The sequence below is a fragment of the Ochlerotatus camptorhynchus genome, unplaced genomic scaffold (assembly GCF_037179485.1).
Source record: "Ochlerotatus camptorhynchus isolate MF236.1 unplaced genomic scaffold, CSIRO-AGI_Acam_v1.1 ptg000132l, whole genome shotgun sequence".
Lineage (NCBI taxonomy): Eukaryota > Metazoa > Arthropoda > Insecta > Diptera > Culicidae > Ochlerotatus > Ochlerotatus camptorhynchus.
In genome coordinates, this window is record NW_027040622.1 from 398,378 (window position 1) to 403,780 (window position 5,403).

Genomic DNA, 5,403 nt, shown 5'->3' on the forward strand with positions numbered 1-5,403 from the left:
GTCATTAGGCGTGGAACTGCTCTGTAGATTTAAAGCAGTAAGTGTCTATCTTTCTTACTTTGTCCGTTTTTACCAACTTTCCCCTTCACAATGTCCAGCCGCATACGGCTTGATTGTCAAACTATGAAGAAGTTGTTTTTTTCTTTTAATTTTCTTTTCAGCTAATCAGTCTTCTCGAGGGAAACCTTCAAGAAGAGCCTTTGGAGTGGATTGCATAATCTGCATTTACTCTAACGTAAACTTAAATATTCTGCCGTTTCAAAATCATTAAACATTGTTAATCGGCTATTTTGGTTGTTTTTGGCGTTTGGCGTGTTTTTGAGATATTTGAAGATTTAAGATTGCTTAGGCCACTTTGTGAAAGGCCATTATATATCTCTAATTATGCGTAAACAGCGTTTTGAAGGTATTGTGGCCATTTACATTGTAATTCTTGCAGTCGTTAGAGCCATTTCCTCATTTTAAACGTAACGATTTTGTTTTTAAGATAGTTTGGCAATTTTGCGTGCATCAATAATAAAGTGTATGTATATAAAGCTCATGCTTCTGACGCATATACACTACCGATCATAAGCTTAAGGACACCCCCAAAAAACCATGCAAATATGTTTTATTCAATGATCTCTCATTTTACGTTCCATTTCCGATCTCCTAAGGTTATTTGAATGGCATGAATGGTATAGCATAAGTGTTCTACTACTACTTTTATTTCAAAATTTTGCCAATTCAATTCTGAGAAAATCAGTCATGATTCTTAAGAGTAAATTTTGAAAAATATTGTAACTTTGGGTGAACATCTCGCACACAAAATTTGAAAATTATATTGAACAATTTGCCTACGAGGAAAGTTCCATTCAATACCTTTCATATGATCTAAAGAGAACGAAAATTGGACGTAACATGACAGAGATATGAACATAACAAATTTGTCATGTTTTTTTGGGGGTGTCCTTAAACTTATGATCGGAAGTATACTACCGCTCTTCGCATGTCGCTCCCATACAGTGCTGGAAAGTTCGGTGAGTTGACGTCTTCCGGTACAAAAACAACATTGTTATCTGTAACACTGGCCGCGCGTAGCGGTGGGATACCAAATCCGGCCAAAACAGCGTCTCGTCTCCGTGAGACCACAGGAAGGGTAGGAGGTGCCTCTGGAGACACACGTCTTGGTGGATTCGCCCGTTGATGGTACCCGTCGTGATCTTGCCGCACCCACAGTTGACCTGCCAAACCAAGAACTTTTTGGTGAATTTGTCCACCTTCTTTTCCTTACTTCCTCAGGAACGGCCAATCGTTATGTGGCAACGTAAACTCCTCCCCGGCATCTGCTTTGAGTCCGCCTTAATGCAAGTCTCGTCGTTCACGGTTTCGTCAGCCACTCCCGGTACAGCTTTCTGGTGTGGGTTTTTGCCACCGTGTTTTGTTTGCCGTTGCAGTTCGGTGCCTTCTGGACCTTGTAGATGCGGATGCCGGCACGTTTTTTAGGCAAATCAGATGGAAACATCCGCCTTCTTTGCCGCATCGTGGATCGAAGGATTCGGCCGACGCTTGAACCGACTTCACCGGGTCCGTTGTCTTCGGTTTTCTGCGCAGCCTGAACGCTGCTGGGTCGTCTGGGTCTCCTTGAATGGCTTCACCATCCGGGAAATCGTCGAATGATAGTTTCCCAGGTGTTTTCCGATCCATTTGTGGGACGCAGTCAGATTTTTCATGACTTCGCACAGGAATTGTTGGTGGATCTGCTCTTGCTCCGATGCCATCTCGATAACCACTTGACAGATAGATTGTTATGAAATCCTTTAAAATTACTAAAAAGAAGCAACGGTTCGAATCAAACTTAAAGTGTGGTTTTCCCGGCTTGCTGATTTTCGCTATCCAGTATTTTACAATCGCTTATGGCCGCCACAATCAGGGTAGGGAACATAAGATTTGAAGTTTGGCTTGCATCGTTTGACGTGTAAACGATCAAATTTGAACGTTTACACGTTCAACGACACAAGCCAAACGTCAAATCATATGCTCCCTACCAAAAACTCAGCCAGATTGTGGCGGCCATAAGCGCTCGTAAAATGCTGGATAGGACGAACATGGGAAGAGCGACAGTATACACACACAAAATGGAGAAATCTCCCTCTGTGTTATTTTTGAAAGCCGAACTCGTGATTTCTGTGATGTTTTCGACAACATTTCTGCGAAGAAATTACCATTCTAGGTTGCTCGAAGGAAAAGATAGAAACGCGCGTCACTTATGCAACGGGAATACAAGCAAATCAAAATCCGTAATTCTTGTATTTTTAATGATGCGAGTAGATGGATTTTGATGCAAGAGATGAAAACAGATTTTTCGTAGATTGATTTGCTAGCATGAGATTTTCCGACCATCCTAAATTGAGATTTAGATGTGTTGCATTCCCAGGCTTTGGCATTTTTATCTGCGATTTAAAGTTATTAATTTGACGTTAGAAGGACATTTTGGCGTTGAGTATTGGATTTATTATCGAGATTTTTAGCCATTTTAGTATAGAACTGGTTAATCTCAACTTCTTTTGCAAAAATTTTGCTATTTAGGCAATTCAAAGCAAATTTGACGTTTCTAAAGCCATTTTTAGCGCTTTACGGCGGTAATTTTGAAGCATTAAATACGATTGTATTGGCGTTGTTAAATTTAATATTCCTCGCGTAACATTTGAAAAGTTATGAAATTGAAGTAATGTAGGTGTTGATATTGTTCAGAATAACAAAAGTAACTGTGTCTAAGTGCTCAACATCCAAATTATGCTATTTTTTTTAAAGTACGTGCAAATCGATAGTAATTTAATTTTATAAATTAACAAGCCCTTTTGCGAGGGGAGCGACTCTATCTAAGATGCAGGAAAATTGTTGCTTTGCTGTTGTGAGCTACGCGCAGACTTATTAGATAGATGAAGATTTTGAAGATTTCCTGTAAAAAGGTGGAGGGCGATGCAAGAGATGAAAGAAGAGTTTCGAAGAATGATTCGCTTTTGTGAGATTTTTTGACAATCTTAAATTGAGATTTAGATGTGTCGCACCCCAAGCCTTTTTGTGATTTTTTCAATAGGGCAGCAGTAGTAGCTTTGATTAGAAAAAAAAAATGCAATTATCAGCCCTTTTGCATCACAAGACTTATCAATGGAACCTAATGGAACGAAAAAATATATGTTAGGCTGTTTTAGCGTGTGGACCTATGAAAGGCTCGTTAAATTTCGTTGATAACCGATTTAAAGAACTTTTTGAGCTAAGGTCAATCATCCTCATCAGGCTTGCAATTCCTCATTATAGCTAAAATACCATTTTTCGGTATTATGAAACTATGAGATACTATAATGACAATTTTGATTTGTAAGAAGCAAGAATGCGTGGTAAAGTTTGTGTATGACATAGACAATTAGTTGATTTTGCTTTCAGAAGGTCAAACTAGCGATTTTATGATCGCTGATTGCTCGCTCATCACGTTGCTCTTCGTTACAGCTAATCACTATTGTGACCCTCTGAAAGCTAAATTGACAGGTTTTATGAATCATACAAACACTTTACCTTCTCTTCTTGCGTCTTGTAAATAAGAACTATCATTAAAATATTTCATAAATCCGAAAAATAGCATTTTAGCTGTAATGACCATTTGCAAGCTTGATTCTCATATTTTCTAAAATTCGGCCATTTAAAATGGCTTCTTTGACATTTTTCACTGTATTGCAGCACGCAAGCGTCATTCCTGATCGAAATGACAATGTTGTAGAGAAAAGTAATTTCTTTGTGGGAAAAATATTCACTGTAACCCCGATTTCAAGACGGCAAATAGAATACCGGTTTTAATTAAAATGGTCTTCCAGACCATTGAGTGAAAACCGTTCTCCGTGACACAACTGAAAGTAGCTATAGAGACGACTGAACTAACAGTGACCAGGAATCCTTTTTCACTGAGATACCTCTGAGCCTTGATTTAGGCGAAGACTACAAATCAAGAAGACTGGCAACTGTTCCATTCTCCTTACAAATGTCAAACGTCACTGATAACAGCGTGCCTCTGTCAATCAAAGGTGGAACTCATAAACAGTGACTGTGTGTGTGATCATAACACGGTACTCGTCGGTCGTTTTTGTTCTACAAAATTTCACGGCAATTTGTATCCTAATCCCAGGTGGTTTTCCAACTCCAAACCGAAAAATTTGTCATGGTGGATCAAGAAGAGGATTGAAACTCGGATCGATACCAACGGAAAGTAACTTTTACTTGTGAACGAGGAACCGAAATATTGTTTATTGAAATCTTACCTCTCCAAAATTACAATGCTAGCTGGTAGAGGAAACATTCCTCTACCTGCTGATGTCATTATTTTTCATGATTGAGCTTTTATTCGCGAGAAATCGACGGCAAAAGCCATTGTTTACAAATGCAATTACGCCCCTTTGAAATGTTGGCACTAAATTGGTAGCTTCCTTCACCATTGAGTGAACTACCGTCATTCGGAAGCTGCTGAAAATTCAAGGATTCAAAAAGAAGAAAGATCCGCTACCTACATCACGATCCAACGGAAGGCGTAGCAGGATCTAATGTTGCTAAAGCCGTGTAGAACGGGCATGCATTTTACTAATGCACCATACGAATGCCCATAAATATATCACTAAAGGGCTTAGGAAAAGTGGAAGATAATTCTGATAGCAAAGAAAGAAACGTGTCACTTTTTACGACAATCATAACAAAACCAATAATTGAGGATCTCCTGATTTTTGGCAGAGTTGCCAGTCTTCTTGATTTGTAGTCTTCGATTTAGGTCTATAAAACTGAGTGGAAGAGTGCCAGTTTTTGGATCGAAGCGGTCTTCGAGACCATAATCGACCATAATTTTGATGACCGTTGTGCAAGTTCTGTGCAAGTTCGGTAGTTATTGAAGAAAACGTACAGAGGAGTGAAATGGATCACTTCTATTCTAGTGTCCTCTTTCATGGTCCCTTTCATCCAATGAATACCTTCCGTATGCAACGTGTTTTTGTGTTTATGCTGCCCCGTCGGTAGAGTTGTAATTTTGCGCTATTTTTATCAAAACAATCAGAGGTGTCCCATTTTTTAATTACTCCATTAATAAGTAATCGATTGTTTTTTGTTCGCTGTGATGTCATTTTTCCACCAATGAGAGTGAGAAGTCAAAGCTTACTTGGCATGATATAACCGATTTCTCATATTTTACTTTTCGGTTCGTTAATCGATTAATCGATTATTCGAATAAAAATCAGGCATCACTAGATGAATGTGAAACGTCATTTCAAATGTTAGGGCCATTCATAAATAATGAGATAATTTGAAAGGGACCAGGGCTAATCACAAATGATGTCCCATGGTAACTGAAAAAAAAACATGAGTGCTGACCGGTTGGCAAGACCATAC